General features: G+C 56.3%; 1 long non-coding RNA gene across 1 annotated transcript; it reads left to right on the top strand.

The window, feature by feature from the left end:
- Window positions 1-1,863: 1,863 nt before the first annotated feature.
- Window positions 1,864-4,102, top strand: LOC136397072 (uncharacterized). The gene is made up of 3 exons (XR_010749835.1): window positions 1,864-2,070; window positions 2,753-2,882; window positions 3,163-4,102. It is a non-coding gene; the product is annotated as an uncharacterized lncRNA (long non-coding RNA).
- The last annotated feature ends 21,799 nt before the right edge of the window (window positions 4,103-25,901 follow it).

Below are 25,901 nucleotides of genomic sequence, written 5' to 3'. Positions count from 1 at the left end.
TGTGTCCTGTCATCACTGCCCTTTGCCCAAGCTTCATTCATTCATTCATTCATTCACTCTCCCATTCATCCACTCTTCCCCTCGCTCACTTATCTACTCGTTCACTCAGTAAGGATGCATTCCTCCTGCGAGGCACCTCTTCTGGGGGCCTGGGTGCGTCAGGGAACCGCACAGAGGTTCCTGGGGTTGTGTAGCTTCCAGTGGGCAGAGCTCGACAACGAATGACCATCATAGCTGTAAAGCCAGTAGGCACGGCCACTATCAAAGCAGCCGCCTGGCCCATGCAGGTTCTCATTGGATTCGGACAGTCGGTAAAGAAACAACGGAGCCAAAAACTGATGGGCTGTCATTTTTAATCCTAGCTTGCACCCGGCGGGCAAGTAAAAAACACACACTGGGCTCCAAAATCCACTCACATTCAGTGCTCACAAAGCTACTGACTTATCCGAGTTTCCTAGAATCAAATGTTTCTAGCTCACCAGAATTATTCTCCTCAGTTCCCCATCTCCTTCCTTCTCCAGCGTCAAACTGCACAAACTGGCATCTCACTCAGCACTCCGCCATCTTGGCTGCTTCTCCTGGCCTCCTCCACGTGGCCTTTCTCTGCTCTACTCTCTGCTCTCTCCTCTAATCTCAGGAACCAAGAGCGCAAACTCCCGTTCTGCCCCATTTTATAGTGTAGATTCAAAACCTTTAATCCAATATACAAAACAGGGAAGTCTCTAATACAAAGTCACTTCTCTGAGGCATGATTGGATTGTACCACCCCACATCAAAAAGGGTGGGAAAGGCTTAGTCCCAAAACCAAGCCCCAGGCTACAAGAATCCTGTCTGCCCACAACCCACCCCCAACACATATTAATATCACCTGGGCGATGGCCTCCACGTGGGCAGCGTCATCTTTAACAAAGTGAGCATAATATATTTATCTGCCCAACAATAGCAAACGAGACGGTGGTAGGAGGTGACGCTTTTGGAGACATGACGAGCCAGGAAGGGTGTCTGGAGTGTCAGGGGTGGTAAGTAGGCTGAAACGTGAGCGAGGTGGTCAGTGCAAGCTCATCGCGAGGGTGAGGTCTGAGCAAAGGTCTGGGGAGGCGCAGGAGTTACCCAGGGGGGCTATCGGAAGGAGGACCCTCCCGGGAGGAAGGAGAGAACGCGGGGACCAGGGGTCTGCGGCGGGAGCCTGCGGGCTCCTGGGAGGAACAGGGAGGCCTCAGGAGCAAGTGTGCGCATGGAGGGGCGGCCGGAGGAGACAGCGTCTGAGGGGGTGTGGGCCGCGGGGTCACAGCAGCTTTGCGGGAAGAACGGTGCAGGGCCTTTGGTTTTGACGCTGAGTGACTCAGGGAGCCTTGTGGGCAGTGGGCGCAAAAGCGACATGGCATGACTCATGTTTCAGAAGAGTCACCCCTGCCGGTGGGTGGGTCTGGTCGAAGCAGAGGTGTGAGTAGCAGGTGTGTGGTTAGACAGCTGAGACCCACGGACTTCCTGGCAGGCTGGACCGGGGGGAAGGGGGGGCATGAGAACTAACGAAGTGCCAGGCTTGTGCTCGGGGTGCTGGCTGAGCAAATGGGGGTGCAAAGGTACCCGTGAGCGGAGCAAGTGCTCTGGGTAAGGATTAGTGTTGTTTCTGACCTGTTAAGGTTGAAAGATCTGTTAGTTATCCATTAAGATCTGTGAATTATCCGCCCCTCTGGGGCGTAGGCAGCTGGAGTCTGAAGTTCAGGAGGGAGAGAGGGGGGTGGGGAGAGAGAGAGGTGGAGGCGGGAGATAAAGGGCTTGGGCGGAGCCGGCCTGGAGAGCACGAAACCGGGGCGGGCGGAGACTGTCCTGGGGCAGGCGATGACACAGGACTGCCTGACTCAGTCTGCCTCCAGATCGACGCTGCTGTGCTCGAGCAGGTGTCTGTCGTACAGCCTCTGCTGCTACCCACGCCCGCGCTTGGCCCCGTGCAGCTGCAGGACACGGTTCTGCTGGAAAACTGCTAGCTGTTTATCGGAAACTCGCATGTAGCCGGACTTCAGTGTCCTTGTTTGCCAAACCTGGCAGTGGGTGCCCCACGGGGAGCAGGTCTGCGGAGGACTGGAATCTGGTGGCAGCAACAGGACGGTGGGGACAGGAGGGGACCGGGCGGAGGAGGGGGATGAGGCAGGGGAGGACAGTCCGAGAGGACAGTGTCCCGGGAGCTGGGGAGAAAGAGCAGCGCGGGCCCTGGCCGGTTGGCTCAGCGGTAGAGCGTCAGTCTGGCGTGCGGGGGACCCGGGTTCGATTCCTGGCCAGGGCACATAGGAGAAGCGCCCATTTGCTTCTCCACCCCCCCTTTCCTCTCTGTCTCTCTCTTCCCCTCCCGCAGCCAAGGCTCCATTGGAGCAAAGATGGCCCGGGTGCTGGGGATGGCTCCTTGGCCTCTGCCCCAGGCGCTAGAGTGGCTCTGGTTGCGGCAGAGCAACGCCCCGGAGGGGCAGAGCATCGCCCCCTGGTGGGCAGAGCGTCGCCCCTGGTGGGCGTGCCGGGTGGATCCCAGTCGGGCGTATGCGGGAGTCTGTCTGACTGTCTCTCCCCGTTTCCAGCTTCAAGAAAGATAAGAGAAAGAAAGAGCAGCGCGGAGGAGGGAGAGATGACCGCCCTCCAGCAGGCCGGCTGGGGGGGCCTGGGGCAGGGCACTGGGGAAGCTGCTGGTGGCCCGGCCGCAGAGTGGCCTCCGGAGTCTGAGTGTGGGTCAGCACTGAGTGTGGGATCCCCGTGTTGACAGATTAGTGCTGTTTCTATACCTGGGGCCTGAGACGCACACAGCCTCCAGCTCGCTGACGGGCGCGTCGGGTGGCCTGGACCTCTGCACGCAGGGGGCTCCTTCTACCTTGAAGACGCTGGAGCCGCACACGGTCAGAGGGGGCGGAGGTGCGTGCACGGTGCACGGGCGGTCAGCCAGGGCCACCCACCGGGAGCGCAGACCCGGAGCCGAGGCGTGGATGGTGACGTGCACAGATGGAGACGGAGGCCGAGGGAGAGGGGTAGGACGAAACGGTTACTGAAACACCAGCCTTGTTGCCGAGACCCATAGGCAGCGGGGGTTAACCCACCCGGCACAGAGCGCTTAGCCCCTTTCCAAAGCTCGGGTTTCAAACATGTTCCTTCTTCTTTCCTTTTTCTCTTCTGGAAAAGAAAAGCAGCATTGTACCACTGGATTCCTCCGATTCCTTTGAAATGTAGCTGTTACCGTGAGGTCCCTTCCTTCAAGAAAAGACAACATTCTTCACTCGAAACCACAGAGGTGAACGCACCCTGTCCCCTGAGCGGACTGACTTCTTAGGGTTAAAACAAACAAACAAGCAAACAAACAAACAAACAGACGCAAACATTCCCTGCAGAGCGGGCTCCTCACCGCAGTCAGCTGTGACAATGACCCGGATGTGGGAGGTGAGGGGACTCGTGTAGCATCCCAGCGCCCCGGACACGAGACAGCCTCACACCTCGGGCACAACGCAGGGCCGCAGCCCCAGGGAACGCCCGGCCTCACGTCTGACGGCACAGAGCCCACCTCCGGCTCCCGACCCAGAAACACCAGGGCTGAACCCTCGGCCGGCATTTGTATCAGAAAAGGCACAAGCAGACCCGGCTGTCCACAACTGCCAACTTCTGGAGGCATTCTTCTCGCCAGCCCTCCCTTTTAAAAATAGTATTTACTCTCACAATATTGTGACTAAGTATATAATTGATCTACCAGAATTTAAACTCATTTTTTTTTTTATGTTATCTCCCTCCCAACCCCAAAACACTCAATAACCCGGCTTTGAAAAATAATTAGCACAGAGCTCTGTAAGTGAATTATTTAGGGCTTTATCCATAAAAGGTTTTTGGTGTAATGTCCATTTAATCAGATAAGAGCATCTGGTGAACTACACTGCTACTCTTTTTTTTTTTTTTTTAAGTCAAAATTATTTAATTGCATCAAAATAATTGGAAAGCACTACATATTTACGTATCGTCTGTAAAGTTTTACTTACTTTGGTGCACGCGGCTTACCCAATCTAACGTGTCTAAGCTGTTCTAATACCTAGTGATTTTCGAATGAGTGCTGTTTGCTGTTGATCATCTCCCCAAGAGCGAAGCGGCAAGGCCCTGCCTCGCACGGCCCGCCAACGTGGTCTCGTGTGAAGCCAGCAGCCACGGCCACCATCACAGCTGCCTGGCCCATGCAGGTTCACATTGGATTCAGACAGACGGTAATGAAACAACGGAGCCAAGAACTGGTGGGCCATTAGCTTTAATCCTAGTTTGCACCCAGTGGGCAAGAAATACACACAGTGGGAAAACACTTCCCTTTCCATTCAGGGCTTCCAAAGCCACTGACTCATCCGAGTTTCCTAGAATCAAAGCTTTCTACCTCACCAGCCTTATTCCCCTCTGTCCCCCATCTCCTTCTCTCTGCACAAACTGGCTTCTCCTTCATCACTCAGCCATCTTGGCTGCTTCTCCTCTCCTCCACGTAGCCTTTCTCTGCTCTCTTCCTGCATGGGCTTCTCTGCCCCATTTTATAGTGTAGAAATCAAAACCTTTAATCTATATACAAACAAGGAAGTCTCTGATACAAAGTCACATATCTGAGGCATAATGGGATTCCTCATGAGACTGTACCACCCCACATCATGCAACAGTCAAGGGTGTGGGAAAAGCTTAGTCTTAAAACTAAGCCTTAGGCTATAACAACCGGTCCTGCTTACAGCCTGTTCCCCACACCCAATGCAGACTCTAAGCGAGCAAACATATATATCATATTTACACACTTATTTGACCAACCTCTCGTATTTACGTTGGAGTTGATCTCTCGGACCTCAGGCATACCAGAATCGCCGGGGGGCTGGTTAGGCAGCAGAGCTCTGGGCCCCGACCCCAGAGTTCCTGTCCAGTGGGTCTGGGTGGGGCCTGAGAACGCGCCTTTCTCACGGGTTCCGGGGCGCAGGTGCTGCCCTCAGAGGGCCGCCTGCCCTCGGGGAAACTGCTTGACGGCGGCCAAGCTTCTCCATGAGGATGTTCTCCGCACGGAGCCACCTCGGGCTCATGGGGTGCAGCCACCCCGGCCGCCAGCTCCCCAGGTGAGAGGTCGTGACGCAGGCAGAGGGACGTCAGAGCCGACCAGGGACCACAGCACAGGGTCCACGACCGTCTCCGAGGACGCCAGGGTGGCAGTGCCCCCACCGGCATGTCCCTCCGAGGACTCCAGGGTGGCGGTGCCCCCACTGGGCATGTCTCTCCGAGGACTCCAGGGTGGCGGTGCCCCCACTGGGCATGTCCCTCCGAGGACTCCAGGGTGGCAGTGCCCCCACTGGGCATGTCCCTCCGAGGACTCCAGGGTGGCGGTCCCCCCACTGGGCATGTCCCTCCGAGGACTCCAGGGTGGCAGTGCCCCCACTGGGCATGTCCCTCCGAGGACTCCAGGGTGGCAGTCCCCCCACTGGGCATGTCCCTCCGAGGACTCCAGGGTGGCAGTGCCCCCACTGGGCATGTCCCTCCGAGGACTCCAGGGTGGCGGTGCCCCCACCGGCATGTCCCTCCTGTCTGTGCTGGTCAGAGAGGACTCCAGGGTGGCAGTGCCCCCACCGGGCATGTCCCTCCGAGGACTCCAGGGTGGCAGTCCCCCCACCGGCATGTCCCTCCTGTCTGTGCTGGTCAGAGAGGACTCCAGGGTGGCAGTGCCCCCACCGGGCATGTCCCTCCGAGGACTCCAGGGTGGCAGTCCCCCCACCGGGCATGTCCCTCCTGTCTGTGCTGGTCAGAGAGGACTCCAGGGTGGCAGTCCCCCACTGGGCATGTCCCTCCTGTCTGTGCTGGTCAGAGAGGACTCCAGGGTGGCAGTGCCCCCACTGGGCATGTCCCTCCGAGGACTCCAGGGTGGCAGTCCCCCCACCGGCATGTCCCTCCTGTCTGTGCTGGTCAGAGAGGACTCCAGGGTGGCAGTGCCCCCACTGGGCATGTCCCTCCGAGGACTCCAGGGTGGCAGTCCCCCCACCGGCATGTCCCTCCTGTCTGTGCTGGACAGAGAGGACTCCAGGGTGGCAGTGCCCCCACTGGGCATGTCCCTCCGAGGACTCCAGGGTGGCAGTCCCCCCACCGGCATGTCCCTCCTGTCTGTGCTGGTCAGAGAGGACTCCAGGGTGGCAGTCCCCCCACCGGGCATGTCCCTCCTGTCTGTGCTAGACAGAGCGGAGAGGTGCTCACCCCTTTTCTTTCCTCTCTAAGTCAGAAGGGAACCTATTTTTATAACATGTTTAAATTCTGCGAGTTCTTGCCTCCTTCTGATGGAACCGCAGCTCGAGGGAAGAAATGCCACCGCGAGCGTTAACGGCTTTCGCATTTCCGGCTGTACGTCTCTGGACTCAGACCTCTGAGCTTCCCTCTGTCTGCGGGGGAAGAGCCGCACCTCACGGTGGGTGCCCGCGGGGCTCTGGGAAGTCCCGCTCCATGGGCTCCCACATGGCGGCTTGCGTTCTGGTCTGTGTCACTGTGTCCCTCTGACCGGCACAAGGGACTCACTCTTTGTCCCCGAGGCAGGCATGGGCGGCCCCTGAGCCCTCGCAGGAGCTGTGGTTTTCTCACCACAGAATGCCGGCATTGGTGCAGACTATTTCAAGAACTCCTTGGAACTCCAACCATCTGTGAGTCCACCTAAACGTAACAACCCTCCGACAAATGTTTGTTGAACGAGTCAGCTCCTGGCACTGTCCCCTCTGACGACAAGGTGTCCGAGAGGAGCGTCACTCCCGACAGGAAGTCAGTGGCTCAGTGTTCCAAACAAGTCATACTGGGAGAGCTATTCTCCTGCTTGAAGTGAGAATGTCCATCATAGAATGAAAAGGAACCAGAGAAACATGTCAAACTAGAACCAAGAAACCAGCTGAGAGGACGGAGAAGTCACGCACGGTGAGTGAGGTGGGAGCGATGGCCCCGCGTGCAGTGGGGAGCGTCCCCCCCCGCCCCGGGCAGTCAGGACACACTATCCCTGCGGGGGCTGGCAGGGACCCCCCGCCCCGCGAAGCTGTTCTCGTCTTAACTCCAGGGGTAAATCTGCAAACACCCAGAAGCAAATGCGTCTACAGCTAAGAGGGAGGGGCGGGGAGGGACAGGATGCGATCTCCAAATCCCGCCGTTTCCATTTCAAATAATTCCAACATTGGAGTAATTTGAAGACAGATCCATAACATTATCTGTAGATTACTGATAGTTGGGAGCCACTGACTTCTTAGGAAGGAAGACGCCAACGGCATGATCAATACCCAATTTTTGTCCCTGGCTGTGGTCCGGTCATGGCAGATGCCCCTGGGCTCAGACCCGCCAGTCCCCGCCTTTTGTTGGCTCGGACAGTCCTGCCCCTGAGAGTGGACTGGAATTAGAGGTGGCAGCTCAGCTGTACAGGCTCCTTCCACGCTGCTGATTCTGCCGTTCCGGCCCGTGGAGCTCCGTGACCTTGGAAATGCACAGAGCAGCCTCCGCAGAAGGCAGGCTGTGGATGCAGGGACAGCTGGTCCCCGCCGAGCGTCCCGGGCGGAGAAGCACCCCTCATGTCCACGCCCGGTAGCTGGGCCTTGCATTTTTAAACAACAACAACAACAAAAACGGTTTTCAAATTCAAATCACTCTGAGGAAACATTGATACAACGGAGTACATCCTCTCCTGTTTTCTTAACTAGAATATTCAGAACATCATTTAACCTTTTCTTGTTGACTCACCATGAATCATCAGGATGAATCAAAACTGTAGAATTTTAGTACAAAAAGGGACCTGAGAGATCAGCTAGGTCCCTTTCTTCATTTTTCTGGATGCACAAGTGGAGGCGTGAGGAGAGGTACATGCCGAGCGGAACACACTGCTCCCCTGAAGGGAACCGGCCCGAGGCTGTCCCCCCACACCTGTGCCTCTGGCCTTGCAGACCCGGGCGTGGGGCAGCTCCCGAGATGCTGGAAACCCCGCAAAGGCCGGTTTCTTCTTTGCAAAATGGGCTCCGATTCTCAGTGCAGCCAGCGTTTCTGCACCCGTGTTTATTGCTTTCTGACCGTGGCTCTCACCTGTTCTTGGCGGCTCTGACCGTTGCTCTCACCTGTTCTTGGCGGCTCTGTCCATTGCTCTCACCTGTTCTTGGCGGCTCTGATCGTTGCTCTCACCTGTTCTTGGCGGCTCTGATCGTTGCTCTCACCTGTTCTTGGCGGCTCTGTCCATTGCTCTCACCTGTTCTTGGCGGCTCTGACCATTGCTCTCACCTGTTCTTGGAGGCTCTGCCCGTTGCTCTCCATCCGTTCCTCTATCCAACACCCATCTACTCCTCCATCCATTTCTCTATCCAACATCCATCTACTCCTCCATCTGTTCCTCTATCCAACACCCATCTACTCCTCCATCTGTTCCTCTATCCAACACCCATCCCTTCTCCATCCGTTCCTCTATCCAACATCCATCTACTCCTCCATCCATTCCTCTATCCAACATCCACCCCTTCTCCATCTGTTCCTCTATCCAACATCCATCTACTCCTCCATCTGTTCCTCTATCCAACACCCATCCCTTCTCCATCCATTCCTCTATCCAACACCCATCTACTCCTCCATCTGTTCCTCTATCCAACATCCACCCCTTCTCTATCCATTCCTCTATCCAACATCCATCTACTCCTCCATCTGTTCCTCTATCCAACACCCATCTACTCCTCCATCTGTTCCTCTATCCAACATCCATCTACTCCTCCATCTGTTCCTCTATCCAACATCCACCCCTTCTCCATCCATTCCTCTATCCAACACCCATCTACTCCTCCATCTGTTCCTCTATTCAACATCCACCCCTTCTCCATCTGTTCCTCTATCCAACATCCATCTACTCCTCCATCTGTTCCTCTATCCAACACCCATCTACTCCTCCATCTGTTCCTCTATCCAACACCCACCCACTCCTCGATACCGTTTAACACTGAACAGCAGCAAGGCACTGAATGCCTTTTATTCCTTTAAAGATCTTTTAAAGGCAGACGAATACCTGAAAAGCCTGAGGACCAAGCCTGTCAGAGGAAACTGAGGTCTAAGAAGTGCCCACTGAGCGCAGTGTAAGTAACGTCCCGAATTTCAGAGAATGAATCGGGTCCCTTTGATGGCTTTTCTGTGACTTACTTCTTTCTCTCTTATATAGGACGTATATATAGGTGAAGTGCTTCTTGCCTAAGAGGGATGTTCCTTAAACAGAAAAAAGCTGGGGGTGGTGGTGCTAGTGCGGAGAACCAATTAAGACCTATTTAGAAATCATACTAGCAAGAAAACATGAACTAAGACATATCAATGACCTCTTAGACCAGGCCCCGGTCACATACGGGTCAGAAGGAGGTTTTCCAAAGTCAGAAAGACCACAGGAAAATGCCTTCTACGGGGACCCATGGATTTGGATGGTCACCCTGGCCACTTCTGATCAATTGGCTCTTTCTCTCTGCACCCGAAAACAAAGTTTCTTCTGGGAGCTGGACATGCAGAGTTCTTGGGCAAGAAAGAGGCTTATACTGGTTTCCCTAAATTAATTTTACTCTTTTTTTATTTTTTTGTATTTTTCTGAAGCTGGAAACGGGGAGGCAGTCAGACAGACTCCCGCATGCGCCCTACCGGGATCCACCTGGCACGCCCACCAGGGGGCGATGCTTTGCCCATCTGGGCCGTTGCTCTGTTGCGACCAGAGCCATCCTCAGCGCCTGGGCCAACTTTGCTCCAATGGAGCCTTGGCTGCGGGAGGGGAAGAGAGAGACAGAGAGGAAGGAGGGGGGAGGGGTGGAGAAGCAGATGGGCGCTTCTCCTGTGTGCCCTGGCCAGGAATTGAACCGGGGACTCCTGCATGCCAGGCCGACGCTCTACCACTGAGCCAACTGGCCAGGGCCTAATTATACTCTTGTAAATTTGATCTGCACAGAGTCAGCAGTTCTTGTTCACCTTGAGGCCTGTCTCCAGCCAGAATCCCATTCAGAAGAGATGCAGTCACTGAAAGTAGCTTGAGACTTGACTGTCCCTTCTCTGCTGGGGTACAGGCGTAACACCCCCTCTTCTTACACCCCTTTCTCCATTCACCCTCGCTCTGCTCTCAGAATCGTGCAGCCCTGGGCGTTGCTTCCCACGCCACCCTCCCACCCAGCCCCGCCCGCCCTCCCAGCCCTGCCCTCCCTCCCTCCCTCCCTCCCACCCAGCCCCGCCCTCCCTCCCTCCCTCCCTCCCACCCAGCCCCGCCCTCCCTCCCTCCCTCCCAGCCCCGCCCTCGGCCCCCTCAGCTGGAGGGGCGGTCCCCTCTCACCCGGCCCCTCCCTCTTCCACGTTCAGGATCTGAGTCCTGAGCACAACCCGGCTCAGCCCGCCTTTCTCGTTTTGAGGGCTTTTAATCTGTCCTCAGTCCTTGTACCTGACGGCTTCAACCGACCGCGTCCACTGGCCCCGGAGCTGCGCGGCGGAGGAGGAATACTCACAGCTCATTCTCCTCGTCTCTCTCATCAGGTGCGCTCTCCTCTCACCGACCATGGTCTCAGAGGGGAAGAGCAGAGACTAACTTACTGCCCCCCCTACCCCCCGAGTCTCCCTTCCACCTCTTCTACCCCCCCCCCCTCTGCTGACCTCCAAACTGTAGTCGGAGTCCTATATAAGGGTTATTTTTTAAAAAATTTATTTATTTATTTATTCATTTTAGAGAGGACAGGGAGAGACAGAGAGAGAGAGAGAGAGAGAGAGAGAGAGAGGAGAGACAGAGAGAGAGAAGGGGGGGAGGAGCTGGAAGCATCAACTCCCATATGTGTCTTGACCAGGCAAGCCCAGGGTTTCGAACCGGCGACCTCAGCTTTATCCACTGCGCCACCACAGGTCAGGCTATAAGGGTTATTTTTAATTAATCCTTTCACCTCCTGCAATCCTTTTTGAAATCATCGAATAGCTTTGTGCTTATCACTTGGGGAAAACCAGTGTTGCTTTTAAATGCTGAAACTCTCTAAATCATAAAAAAGGCCTTTGGTGGCCTTAAGACAGCCAGCACCTTTGTTTAAAAAAAAATAAGAGAAAAAGAGTAATTTATTTCATTTTCATCATTTAAGATGGTTACAGAAACAAAGGAGGGTGGACGGAAGCAGAAACAGAAAGGGTGGGCACACAAGTTTGCCTGATTCCAGGTAAAAACAACCCCCGCAGGTGCCGGGCACAGCGCAGGGCGCCAAGGGCACACCCAGGCACGGGGGGGGGGGGGCTGTGCCGCCCTCAGGCTCGGAGCCGCCGGCCAAACGGGGAAGGTTTCGAGGGCACTAGTGGACCTCCGGTCTCACTGTGAGGAGCGTGCCAGGAAGGGCCCTTTGCTGATCGGGGTACCAACCTCAGAAAGCCCTTCCAAGGACAAAAACCCTCCAGAACAAGTCGTCTCCTCTTACAGTGGGAGAGTGCAAGGGTCCTCACCTCTTCTCAGCAAAGCTCATCGGGAGCCGGGCCACCAAGAGCAGTACCGTGTTTCCCCCGGTAGAGGACGCTCCCATGTATTAGACGCACCTTATTTTTGGGACCCCAAATTTGAAAAAAATAGTATTACTTAAAGTTATTAAAATGCAAGTAAAAAAAAAATCTACAACCACTGTATAAGACGCACCCAGTGTTTAGACCTCACATTTTTCAGAAAGGGGTGTGTCTTATACATGGGGAAATATGGTACTTTCAGCTTTTTTTGGGGAACCACTGCTGATAACTAAAATGCTCTTAACAGGGAAGAAGAGATGCTGAAATCTTCACTTTCCAAGCTGTCCTTTCTCTGAGAAACCATTTACATACTGACCTGATACAAAATAACAATCTTGTTTTCCACTTGGTAACTATGATGTCATACCGGTTACTGCTTAAGGGAAGTCAGTCCCGGCCTTTTAAAAAACACAATGGCATATACTTTCAAATAGATGAATGATCCAGTTATGTCAAGACCTAAATTACCTAAGCCCCTGTTTAGATTAAAATGCCAAGAATAACTCAAGTCCTTAAACCTTTGTATCATAATGTTTTTTTAAATAGGGTTGTGGCCAACCTGTATAGTATACACAGGCGAGGAGTGTGTGTGTGTGTGTGCGCGCACGCACGTCTTTGTAAACACACATATCAAAGCTGATTTTCTTATTAAAAAGCTGATTTTTTTTTTTTTGTATTTTTCTGAAGCTGGAAACTGGGAGAGACAGTCAGACAGACTCCCGCATGCGCCCCACCGGGATCCACCTGGCACGCCCACCAGGGGCGACGCTCTGCCCACCAGGGGGCGATGCTCTGCCTCTCCGAGGCGTCGCTCTGTCGCGACCAGAGCCACTCTAGCGCCTGGGGCAGAGGCCAAAGAGCCATCCCCAGCGCCCGGGCCATCTTTGCTCCAATGGAGCCTTGGCTGCAGGAGGGGAAGAGAGAGACAGAGAGGAAGGAGAGGGGGAGGGGTGGAGAAGCAGATGGGCACTTCTCCTGTGTGCCCTGGCCGGGAATTGAACCCGGGACCCCTGCACGCCAGGCCGGCGCTCTACCACTGAGCCAACCGGCCAGGGCCAAAAAGCTGATTTTCTTATTAAAGTTTCTCTCTCTCCACACCATCAGCTCCTCAGCCCCAGAAGTCATACCTTTATCGTAAGCTGTGTGTAGGTAGAACAAGAAATTCTTTCCATATGGTTATTGTACAAGCAGTAAAGAACATCCTGAAGGTTGTATTTATTCATTGTAATCAAGAGATGAGGTCATCTCTTGCTGAATTTCTTAGGCTACAATAAATTGTGCCAATTAAAAAAATTTTTAAATTGAATGAAAAAAAATAATACGATTATAGATACGTCAGAATTCTGTTCCAATCAATCAGACTATGCTTTCGTATTTGTGTGTAGGGACACATGAAGCATAAACAGCAAAGAGATAACTTCATATAGAAGGCAAGGAGGATGAAACCGTGCGGAGAGACGGAGCCCTTACTGAGCACAGCGTGGGGACTGGCGCGGCCTCTCCGGGCACCGCTCTCAGATGCATCTCTGATTCGTTTATTCTCTTTGAACCCAAGACTACATTCTGACATCAGGGACATTTTGTCCATCTTCCTTACAGGAACACTGGGTTGTGTTTGCCAAGAGAGTTTTTTTTAATTTATTGATTTTAGAAAGAGAGAGGGAAGGAGGGATGGAGGGAGGGAAGGAAGGAAGGAGGGAGGGAGAAAGAGAGGGAAACATCAGTTGGTTTTCCCAGCCATCCATGCATTCGCTGGCTGACTCCTGTATGTGCCCCGACCGGGGATGGCACCCACTACCTTGGCATAGAGGGACGATGCTCTAACCACCTGAGCTGCCCTGCCAGGGCCTTGCCAAGAGCTTTGCTTTTCCTGTCTGGCTGTACCAGATGGAGCCAGCAGTTTTCTCAAACTGAAGAAGAGAGAGGTTCTTATCTGCAGCTCCCGCAGGCAGGAAGGTTATGGAGACAGAAGAGTCATGTCCCCTGCCTGCTCTCGACCTGAACCGTAATCTGTAAATTGGAGAACGACCCCGAATGTCCTCTAAGTGTTTTAAAACCACAAAACAGTTCTTCCACGAGCCAAGAATGATCACCGTGAGAAACTCCAAACAGCAACTGCCCTTTAAGAATTTGTACAGGACAGATTGGGGGGCGGGCGGGGAACGCAGGGCCAGCGAGTTCAGTCGGAGGCCCGAGGATAATGCCAGAGAGGATGGGAAGGTGGACAAACGCAGGAGACACCAGAGAAGCTGGAACAGGGGCACAAATAACCCATTAGAGGGGAAAAAAGAGTAATCAAAAGGTATTGTGAAGTTATAGCACGGTGCGACCATTAAAAGAAATTCAAAAACGAGAGGAGACTTCTTGGGTCAAATACATGTGCTGAGCTCTGACTTCCTCCTTTATGTAAAGCCAGACTCAACTCTGTGGGTGTGGCCAACCGGCGCTGCCCGGACCTCCTCCCCAAAGACACCCCGCCTTGGTGTAGTAGTTTCCACCTTCTTTCAGTGACCTCTGACCCCGTGTCTTCCATCCAATCCTCCCCTCTCTTCCTTCATATTAGAAAAAAAATATTTGCTCTCTAGATAGCAGGTTCCTTGGGGTCAGAGATAACAAAGTTTCCTCTAACTTTGTATTGTGAAAAAATTTACAACTATAGGAAAGGTAAAAAAATAAATACAATGAACACCCCTATTCTCTTCACCTGGATTAACTATTGTTACTAATTTGCAACGTTTGTCCTCTCTCTTTATATCGATACATATACACATATATTTGTGCATTATCTACACAGCATATATATATGTATCTGTATACACATACATAGAAACATATCACTTTTGCCAAACTATTTGAGAGTCCTGCACATCATGACACTCTCCCCCTAAGTAGATACATACATGCACACGTGTATCTGAGAACAGAACATTCTCCTGCATAGTTACAGTGTAATTATAATCTGCCAGAATTAGTATCGCTTCAGTGGCATGACTGAATACAATGTTGCTCTGGCCCCCCTCCCCCCACCCCCGAGAGAGATGATGTAACTTTCAACCTTGAATCTGCTCTAGTCCCCCTTCTTGTCTGACCAGCTCCACTTGGGATCTAGCACAAAGATGACACATATGGAAAGAAGTCCCCGAACAAATGTTAGTTGAGTGAATGATGGGATAGATGAAGGACAGAAAAACCCTTTTTGATGTGTCTTTGGACTCGAAGAGGTGAGAGACTTGTGCACAACCATTCATGAACTCCACGCAGGAATCACAGCGACCTTCAAGCTCTTCTGCCCATTGATCCTGGCAAGAACCCAACACCCAACAGGATATATATTTTGCGACTGTGGCTTTTTGGCCTTAGACGGAGGATATTTAAGTTGCTAGTGGTTAGGGGAACGGTCGGTCAGGAACTTGGCAGACCCAAGAGTTCAGAGTGAAACATATCAGAATTACTGCTGACCAGAACTCGTACACCTCCCAGGCTTCAAAACCACTTTAAACTGCTGAGAGAGCAAACCGGCATTGTTTAAGATAAATAAACAAACAAAGGAAGGCGGGAGGAGGGTGGCGCCCCGCGGGTAGGATTTCACTTCCAGCAACAAAGAAGGGTGCAGCTTCTGCTGTGATTGTGCTCATTGTGTCCACACGCTCCGCCACAAAGAGGCTTTTGTGGACATCCACAGCAGACTTGTCGCCACAGGGGCACACTATTGGTCAGGCCGGCTCACCCCCACCCCTCATGTCGGAGAGGAAAATTTTCCTCTCCTGTTTGGTACCAAGTAGCCCCAGCAGAAAGTCCTGCTGAGGGAACCGCCTCTGAGTGAGAAACGGGGTCGGGGTGGGGGGTGGGGGGGGTGCCCCACAGCAGGTGCTCCTGGGCCCGGCTTCGGGGTCGGGGTGGGGGGTGGGGTGGGGGGGGTGGGGGGGTGGGGGGGTGGGGGGTAGGGTGGGGTGGGGGCTGCGCCCACAGCAGGTGCTCCCGGGCCTGGCTCCCGGGGTCGGGGTGGGGGGTGGGGGCTGCGCCCACAGCAGGTGACCCCGGGTCCGGCTCCAGGGTCGGGGTGGGGGGTGGGGGCTGCGCCCACAGCAGGTGACCCCGGGTCCGGCTCCGGGGTCGGGGTGGGGTGGGGGGTGGGGTGGGGGGTGCCCCACAGCAGGTGCTCCCGGGTCTGGCTCCGGGGTCGGGGTCGGGGTGGGGGGGTGGGGTGGGGGGGGGTGGGGGGTAGGGTGGGGTGGGGGCTGCGCCCACAGCAGGTGACCCCGGGTCCGGCTCCGGGGTCGGGGTGGGGGGTGGGGGGGGTGCCCCACAGCAGGTGCTCCCGGGCCTGGCTCCGGGGTCGGGGTGGGGGGGTGGGGTGGGGGGTGCCCCACAGCAGGTGCCCCCGGGCCCGGCTCCAGGGTCGGGGTGGGGGGTGGGGTAGGGGGTGCCCCACAGCAGGTGCCCCCGGGTCCGGCTCCGGGGTCGGGGTGGGGGGTGGGGTAGGGGGTGCCCCACAGCAGGTGCCCCCGGGTCCGGCTCCGGGGTCGGGGTGGGGGGTAGGGTAGGGGGTGCCCCACAGCAGGTGCCCCCGGGCCTGGCCCCGGCCCCGCGCTTTCTGGCGTTAACCACCGTGGTCCCTTGCTCTGGGGGCAGGGCATCTGAAAAGGGAGGCCACTGAAGAAAAGTATTTCACAATCAAAGACAGCTGAATTTCAGTCTCCTTCTCCACCTGACAGTTCATTTTCCTCCCCCCTCCAACGTTCCCTAGGCGTCCTTTCAAGACCACGTGCACCCCAAGCTCTGGCGTGCACCCCACGTTCTGGCATACACATCTCAGCAGCAGGTCCTTGTGAAGTAAGGTCGCGACGGGCGCATCAAGGTGACAACCTACAAGCGTTCCACGAAACAGCGTGAGTTTAGTTCTCAGAGTACTGCGCTTTAGAAACACAGAGCGCTTTGTCTGGGAGGCTGACAGGAGACTCTTGAGGTGGGGACCCTTCCCCAGCGCCCGGGGCCTGTCACCCTGCCCGGACTCTCCCGCTCTCCGCCTTCCATCCGCACTTCCTGTGCGAGCAGCCGCATCCCAACAAAGACCTCCCCGTCTCCCCTCTGGATGCTCTCTCGGGGCACGACGTGGGGGGCAGACCTCCCCGTCTCCCCTCTGGACGCTCTCTCGGGGCACGACGCGGGGGGCAGACCTCCCCGTCTCCCCTCTGGACGCTCTCTCGGGGCACGACGCAGGGGGCAGACCTCCCCGTCTCCCCTCTGGACGCTCTCTCGGGGCACGACGCGGGGGGCAGACCTCCCCGTCTCCCCTCTGGACGCTCTCTCGGGGCACGACGCAGGGGGCAGACCTCGCTGTCTCCCCTCTGGACGCTCTCTCGGGGCACGACGCAGGGGGCAGACCTCCCTGTCTCCCCTCTGGACACTCTTGGGGCACGACGCGGGGTGGGGGCTCCCCGTGTCTACTCTAGGAACAGGCTGGCCCCTGGCAGCTAGACAGTCGCCCACTGTCCGGGAAGGGGCTGCTTTCTTTTCCTGAAAAACATGCTCCAGACGACATCTGACGTGCAGTGACCTCCGTTGGTTAAATCAGGGGGAAGCAATCTGGTGGCTTTGGGCAGGTGGGCTCAAATTCTACGTTTTGGAAACTCGTTTTTCTATACTGTGTATTTCCTTTACCCCTCCTCCCCCCCCGTGAAACTTTTGGATAGCTTCCCTTCATCTAAATTCACAGTATTTTCTCTTGCACAACGAAGCCAATATTACCCAAAAAGAGAAGAGGGCAGGGCATAAAAAACCCCAAATAGTTCTATCTTGTTATACTAGCGGGTAGTTTCAGAGAGGATGTAACAGCTCGTAAGAGCAAGAATATCTGTCATTATTGTTTAGGTAGCAGGGTTGGGTTACTTTAAAATAGTGGAATGAGGGCCATGTTTTGGTTATTTTGTAAACTGCATTAGTCTATTCTTTATCTTTAAAATCCAATGATAGATTTCTCAAAGGAAGTGATAAAACAAGAAAAGATAAGAAAAGGAAAGAAAAGACCCTGGTTAAAACAATCACAATCTGGATAACTGAACTGGCAGCTGGAAAATCCACCCACCACGTGGATGAAAAGAACATTGTATTTGTTCCCACTGGGAAGAGACAATGCCCAGCTTAGACGAGAACGAAGGAAGTGAAACTGCTGACAAAATCAACCTGTGTCTTTATGAAACAGTCTTCAGTCACACGTCACTTGGTCACCTAAGTCTTCCGAGGACACCACAGGTGTGCTTTAGTGCACATAGCCGTGGGGAACCTGGAATCTATTTTTTTGAACTCTGCATGGAAGCCAGTTGACTGAGCTTGATGAGCTGGGTGAGGATACAGTCTTGCAGCAGAAACTGTTCCCCCCCCTGGTCTGATGCACTCACCCCGAGGCTGCGGGTGTGGGTGAGCCACTCCTCTGCGTAGACAGTCCCTGTTCCCGATCCAGGTTCTCTCCAGAGAGGCGGTCGGAACCCAGGGCTGAGCTTCCCAGGAAGCCGGTGCGGCCACGTCCCCGCTGGGCCACCGGGAACACGTCTGTCTCCCTGAAGGTCTCTATCTCCCCGGGTCCGAGGCCGTTGCCTCAGTCAGAGGCCTGGGGGAGGAGAGGCACACGAGGCTGGCGCATCTAGCTGGCAGCACGGTGTCTGGCACGGAAGCGCGTGCCACCTGGTCGCTGTTCGGATTACTCACTCTGCCCAGGGGTTGTTCTTGTGGTTTTTAAAGAAGGGAGATGCTCCCAAAGGTATGTGTGGCTCTTTCCGCGAAAAAATTCACACGCCTTTTCAAGACTGAAGGCACACGGGGAGGTCGCGACGGCCCCTTCCTCAACGTGAAGCAGAGATCGACGTCCTCGCCCTGCCACAGCTGCGCCGGGCGAGAGCGGGTCAGAGCCGGGTCTTGCGGCTCACGCCCCTCACCCCGTGTCCGGCTGCCTGGGTCAGGATGAGGTCTGGGGTCAGAGGGCGAGGCTGGAGGGGCACATTATTTGTTTTCCTGTTTGGGGGAGAGTGTCCTCGTTTGGGGGAGGAGTCCAAGCACACATCCCAGGCGCACGTATTAAACCCTGAGGAGGTGACGAGGATGCACGCACCGTCCGTGAGATCAGTTTCCCCTCAGAAAGGTGTGTCCTGTGTTCCTAATCCAGGGTGTTCTTCTCTAACTTTGTCCTGTCAGCCCCGCGGTGCTCTCTGGCCGGCAGACCCCGCCTCACGTCTGAAGGCCGAGTCCGCGTGGCCGCCCCCTCTGTCGGTCAGGCCACCATCACAGAACACCAGCGTCCGTGTTCCCGACGGGCTCACGCGGCGGCAGGTTTTACGTCGGCACTCACTCCGTTTTTTGAGCAATCCTCTATTTCAGCGGTTCTCAACCTGTGCGTCGCGACCCAGGCGGGGGTCGAACGACCAAAACACAGGGGACACCTAAAGCCATCAGAAAATAGGCGACCCCTGTGTTTTGGTCGTTCGACCCCCGCTGGGGTCGCGACCCACAGGTTGAGAACCGCTGCTCTATTTCCATGTGCAGAATTCTAGGATGCTCACCTTTGACCTTGGACTCTGTGGAGATGTGCGTCCTGCCCTCTGCCCCGGGGCTCGCGTGCCTGGCACCCCTGGCACCTGTGAGGTGCTCGGCAGATGGCGGGTTGAGGCAAAGTTGAACTAAGGAAATAAAGAAGAAGGAAAAAGTGAGAGAGGAACCGAAAGATGACGTAACAAGAAAAGAGAAAGGCAAGGGGCGAGGATTTTACACGTGCAATCGGGTGGCTGTGGAGGATGTTCCTACTTTTTGAGGATTCCAGAGGGAAAAGGAGTGAAAAGAAACAGCTTAGAGCCTGACCAACCAGCAGCACAGTGGATAGAGCATCGTCCTGGGGCTCTGAGGACCCAGGTTTGAACCCTCAGGGTTGCTGGCTTGAGCAGGCGATCATAGACATGACCCTGTCCGTGGTCACTGGCTTGAGCCCAAAGGTCGCTGGCTTGAGCAAGGGGGGGTCACTGGCTCAACTGGACCCCCCTGGTCAAGTTACATAAGAGAAAGCGTTCAATGAACAACTAAATTGACACAACTAAGAGTTGATGCTTCTCATCTCTCTTCCTTTCTGTCTGTCTGTCCCTGTCTACCCTTCTCTTTCTCTCTTTCCTTCACTTTAAAACACACAAACAACAGCTTAGAGATGCCCCACACAGGAAGGCCATGAGGTGGGCATGCACATCGTCTAGCAGGAAGCCTAAAAGGAGGTGGCGAAGGGTGACCCTGTCCCCCACCCTGGACACAGGGGGACAAGCAAAGCACCGCTGCTTATACCTGGTCCAGAGATTCCCAGTCCAGAGACCACAGGAAAAAAAGCAACGAACATCAATATCACACTTAAAATCCCTAAAAACGGGATGGCCACGTGGGAGACCAATATATGTCTCAATAAATCCGACATCATCCATGTTTCCTCGAGGGCCGAAATGAATGACTGTTTTTACGTTTTCTGGCTGGGCACCAGCAGAAGTAGCTGATTTGTGTTCTGAGGGCTGCATTGTGTAAAAGTAACACAAGGGATCACCGTGGTGGAGGCTGGGATTCGAACCAGCGGCGGAGCGGCCCACCCACGGCTCCCGGGTGGGGCTTGCTCGGTCCTCGTGGACGCACACTTTCTGCGTGTGGGGCTTGTGGATCCACCGGCCCTGGCTGTTTCTCTGTCTATTCTTCTTATGTTTCTTAGCCAAGTGTGGAGAGTCGATTGCGTGTCTGTTAAAAGCGCAGAGGACGCCACTCTGCTGATCGATCGTCTGACGCCCCCACGGAGGAACCTGGTGAGCCCAGCTTCCTGGTGCGTGCAGAGAACCACGACGCTCTGCGCCTCGGGAGGTGTGGTGTCATCGTCTCCATCGGCATGTTGACACAGCTTTCCGGCAGGGGTACGGGCGACAGGAAATGAAATTCCGCTGGTATTTGCCAAGTATGTAAAAATGCGATGTGCTTTTAAGTAGCAGAAACTGTAACCCTGTTGGTGCTGGGAAAACAACGCAGGAGAAAGGTCACGTGGGAGAATTCTGTAGGCGAGGTGTCGGCGTCGGCGTGTTTGCGGGGCCGTGGTCTGCTCTGGAGAGACTGACGTACCCAACAGCACATTTTTTTAAGGACGTAAGTAGTTGGCACGATCCTTTTCTTGTGCGTAGAAAATCTTAATTGCATTTAGAAACTTACCCCGATGAGCTGCGGAGGGGGTGAGAAACTGAACACCCCAGCGGGGAAAGCAGGAGTCCAGATTGGGTCGTTTTTGCTTCCGAGAAACCGAGCCTTTATTTGAAGTGAATTGGCGTCTCCTTGACAGACACCCCGACAGGGACTGGGGCAGCTCAAACGGTGGAGAGCCGTATCCACTTCGCTCCCAGAATAACCTGGGACAGGCTGCCTCCAGAGACGGCCACTCCAGAGCGCAACGTCCCACAGGAACTCCCCTGCTGGGACAGGCTGCCTCCAGAGACGGCCACTCCAGAGCGCAACGTCCCACAGGAACTCCCCTGCTGGGACAGGCGCTGCCTCCAGAGACGGCCACTCCAGAGCGCAACGTCCCACAGGAACTCCCCTGCTGGGACAGGCGCTGCCTCCAGAGACGGCCACTCCAGAGCGCAACGTCCCACAGGAACTCCCCTGCTGGGACAGGCGCTGCCTCCAGAGACGGCCACTCCAGAGCGCAACGTCCCACAGGAACTCCCCTGCTGGGACAGGTGCTGCCTCCAGAGACGGCCACTCCAGAGCGCAACGTCCCACAGGAACTCCCCTGCTGGGACAGGTGCTGCCTCCAGAGACGGCCACTCCAGAGCGCAACGTCCCACAGGAACTCCCCTGCTGGGACAGGTGCTGCCTCCAGAGACGGCCACTCCAGAGCGCAACGTCCCACAGGAACTCCCCTGCTGGGACAGGCTGCCTCCAGAGACGGCCACTCCAGAGCGCAACAGCCCACAGGAACTCCCCTGCTGGGACAGGTGCTGCCTCCAGAGACGGCCACTCCAGAGCGCAACGCCCCACAGGAACTCCCCTGCTGTGACAGGCTGCCTCCAGAGACGGCCACTCCAGAGTGCAACAGCCCACAGGAACTCCCCTGCTGTGACAGGCTGCCTCCAGAGACGGCCACTCCAGAGTGCAACAGCCCACAGGAACTCCCCTGCTGGGACAGGCTGCCTCCAGAGACGGCCACTCCAGAGCGCAACGTCCCACAGGAACTCCCCTGCTGGGACAGGTGCTGCCTCCAGAGACGGCCACTCCAGAGCGCAACGTCCCACAGGAACTCCCCTGCTGGGACAGGCTGCCTCCAGAGACGGCCACTCCAGAGCGCAACGTCCCACAGGAACTCCCCTGCTGGGACAGGCGCTGCCTCCAGAGACGGCCACTCCAGAGCGCAACGTCCCACAGGAACTCCCCTGCTGGGACAGGTGCTGCCTCCAGAGACGGCCACTCCAGAGCGCAACGTCCCACAGGAACTCCCCTGCTGGGACAGGCTGCCTCCAGAGACGGCCACTCCAGAGCGCAACGTCCCACAGGAACTCCCCTGCTGGGACAGGTGCTGCCTCCAGAGACGGCCACTCCAGAGCGCAACGTCCTACAGGAACTCCCCTGCTGGGACAGGCGCTGCCTCCAGAGACGGCCACTCCAGAGCGCAACGTCCCACAGGAACTCCCCTGCTGGGACAGGCGCTGCCTCCAGAGACGGCCACTCCAGAGCGCAACGTCCCACAGGAACTCCCCTGCTGGGACAGGCTGCCTCCAGAGACGGCCACTCCAGAGCGCAACAGCCCACAGGAACTCCCCTGCTGGGACAGGCGCTGCCTCCAGAGACGGCCACTCCAGAGCGCAACGTCCTACAGGAACTCCCCTGCTGGGACAGGCGCTGCCTCCAGAGACGGCCACTCCAGAGCGCAACAGCCCACAGGAACTCCCCTGCTGGGACAGGCGCTGCCTCCAGAGACGGCCACTCCAGAGCGCAACGCCCCACAGGAACTCCCCTGCTGGGACAGGTGCTGCCTCCAGAGACGGCCACTCCAGAGCGCAACAGCCCACAGGAACTCCCCTGCTGGGACAGGCTGCCTCCAGAGACGGCCACTCCAGAGCGCAACAGCCCACAGGAACTCCCCTGCTGGGACAGGCTGCCTCCAGAGACGGCCACTCCAGAGCGCAACGTCCCACAGGAACTCCCCTGCTGGGACAGGCTGCCTCCAGAGACGGCCACTCCAGAGCGCAACGTCCCACAGGAACTCCCCTGCTGGGACAGGCGCTGCCTCCAGAGACGGCCACTCCAGAGCGCAACGTCCCACAGGAACTCCCCTGCTGGGACAGGCGCTGCCTCCAGAGACGGCCACTCCAGAGCGCAACGTCCCACAGGAACTCCCCTGCTGGGACAGGCGCTGCCTCCAGAGACGGCCACTCCAGAGCGCAACGTCCCACAGGAACTCCCCTGCTGGGACCGGGTGACTTCAGCCAGGCGAGAGGACAGTCAGCAGACACGGACTCCAGTGACCCCCCCCCCCCCCCCGGTGCAGACAGAATGGGGACCGGACAGGGAGGCGTGCTGATGAAATGGTTTGATGGAAAAGTACAACACGGTGGGAGCATTCCGGGTGGTGGTGGCTCTCAACGGGGGTGACTTTGCTCCTTCAGGGGACACTTGGCCACATCCGGGGACATTTTTGGTGGTCACGGACAGGAGAGGGTGTCGCTGGCAGCTAGTGGGCAGAGGCCTGGGATGCTGCTTGACGTCCTGCATGGGCCAGCCCCCAACAGGGAACTGTCCAGCCCAAAATGTCAACAGGGCTGAGAAATGCCAACAGAAAACCTTGTCAGGGAGAGCAAGAGCCGTTTCCGTTCACGGGATGAGCTGCCGACGAGGAGTCTGCCGGGACAGGGAGACACAGTCGGCTGGTGAGTTGGCAGCTGGCTTTAGAGAGCTGCGTTCCGGCCTCACCTTTCTGAGCGATTCCGTGCCATGCTCACCTGACAGCAGGTGCGGCACCAGCTGGGAGGCCCCCGAGATTTCTCGGGAGAAGCCGGTAGTGGTGGTGGTGGCTGGACAGGTGGAGCCCTGGGACTGAGACCTGTCCCTGTGACCTTGTGGTGCCGGAATGTACTAAGCAGGGCTGTGCTACGCTTTCCATTTGTTTGAAGGTCCATGGGACACACGTCTTCTTGCAACTGCCTTGAATAGTTGCAAAGCCTGGTTGTATTTTCTAACACAGTCAGAAAGCTGTGGCGGGCAACACTGTCCCCATTTTACAGGTGAAAATACTGAGGCAAGAGGGGATTACGTCACCTAGATCAACACTGGCGAAATCGATTGTAAGCCCTGCTGCTCCTAACAACGGTCACGACTTGTGTGGCATCCACAGCGGGCAGACACTGTGCGAAGTGCTCTCTACACGTGGTCCCGTTTCCTGGGGCCCCGGAGGCTGATACACTGTCACCCTCACTGGGTTTTGCTGCGGGACCGAGAATCCGAGATGACCGCGTCAGAGCAGGGAAAGACATGTAACGAGGAAGGTTCAATTAAACTTATGGAAGACCTTTCTTTTGTTTGTTTTTAATTTAAATGGGATTAATCGCCTAAATCGTGGAAACTGTATGATCTCGGTGAATCTGTTTCAAAACCCACGTTCTCGCTCATTGGTGGTGTATACACACAGACAGCAGCCGGTGACGGCAGGGACCCCGACTCCCACGGTCACGCACCCGCTCCTGACGCCTCAAACGCCTGCTGCGTACCAGCGACGGTGCTGGGCTCTGGGACAGGGGTAACCGAGATGACCGCCTTTCAGTCCTGGTCCTCAGTGTGGTCAGAATCTGGCGGGGGAGGGGAGGGGAGGTGCCACACGGGACAGAGCACGGGCTGATTCAGAAGAGAAGCGTCAAGCGCTGTCACATTTCAGGGACAGAGAAGAAACAGTCCTGGCTGAGTCCTGACCGGGCCAGTCTGCCAGGCCTCGGTCGTGGGGGAGTGTTGGCAGGGGACAGGTCTGGTGAGGGAGCCCCAGAGGGGCCGGAGACGCTGCCTCCCCGCTGGAGGCCTTGGGCTCATAATGTCGCCTTGGCCTCCTCGCCTGCCCGGTTTCGCCCGTAACTCAGGGGCCATCTTGGTGGCTCATGTCAGTCTGGTCACCAAGCTCTGCCGTGTTTTCCCCCACGTGGCTTCCCCCTAAGGTGGCCGGGGGTGAGGCACTTACCTCTGTGATGTCACGTCTTCTCACCTTTAGCGTGGGAGTAAGAAACACAACAGGCGCATGATTGCTGTGAAGGTTAAACGGGAACCGAGAGGAAGGACCAGAGGTTGGTGGGGAGCTGGCCCGTCGTCACCTCAGCTCCATCCGCCCCCTCCTCGCCCTCCGGCTCTTCAGGTCACACGCGTCCGCCCCCTCCTCCCCCCTCCGGCTCTTCAGGTCACACGCGTCCACCCCCTCCTCCCCCTCCCGGCTCTTCAGGTCACACGCGTCCACCCCCTCCTCCCCCTCCGGCTCGTCAGGTCACACGCGTCCGCCCCCTCCTCCCCCTCCCGGCTCTTCAGGTCACACGCGTCCACCCCCTCCTCGCCCTCCGGCTCGTCAGGTCACACGCGTCCACCCCCTCCTCCCCCCTCCAGCTCTTCAGGTCACATGCGTCCGCCCCCTCCTCCCCCCTCCGGCTCTTCAGGTCACACGCGTCCGCCCCCTCCTCCCCCTCCGGCTCTTCAGGTCACACGCGTCCACCCCCTCCTCCCCCTCCCGGCTCTTCAGGTCACACGCGTCCACCCCCTCCTCCCCCTCCGGCTCGTCAGGTCACACGCGTCCACCCGGATGCCCTCCCGGTTCCTCCTTCTCTTCGCCTCTCCTCGTGGCAAACACGTCTGCCTGTCACCGGTCTCCATCTGGTGTGAACTCACTCTCGCTCTCACCCAGGGAGGTGAAGCAGGTGAGCTCGCTGAACTGGAAATCACTTTATCAACTCAAGTACTTATCAACTCATCGTTTTCCATCTCATTGAACATATTTTTAAAACCTTATTTCATTGACCTTCAAGTCCCAAACCAGGTGTTTTCTCCTATGGGTGGGGCAGACCGTTTGCCGTCGGCTTCCATCCATCCATCCCTCCCTTCCTTCATCCCGGTGCTGGCCGCAGGGTGTGGCTGCCTTCGGCTGTGACGGTGACAGTAAACCAACTCCAGCCCCCTGACCTGGGGAGCCTCGAAAAGTACCTGTCTGTGTCACATGCTTTCTTCTCGAACGTAACTCAGGTCAAGGTGTATTCGTCCAGTGCCTGCTGGGTGGGCACACGCTGGTCTGGTTGACCTGTGTGGGTGAGGACAGGTGCCTTTTCCTGAGGCCGGGGCTGGACAGGGGCGAGGTGGGTATCGGACACAATCGGGTCTGTCGGGAG

The sequence above is a fragment of the Saccopteryx leptura genome, chromosome 3 (genome assembly GCF_036850995.1).
Source record: "Saccopteryx leptura isolate mSacLep1 chromosome 3, mSacLep1_pri_phased_curated, whole genome shotgun sequence".
In the NCBI taxonomy this organism is placed as follows: domain Eukaryota; kingdom Metazoa; phylum Chordata; class Mammalia; order Chiroptera; family Emballonuridae; genus Saccopteryx; species Saccopteryx leptura.
This window is presented reverse-complemented; position numbering and strand designations above follow the sequence as displayed.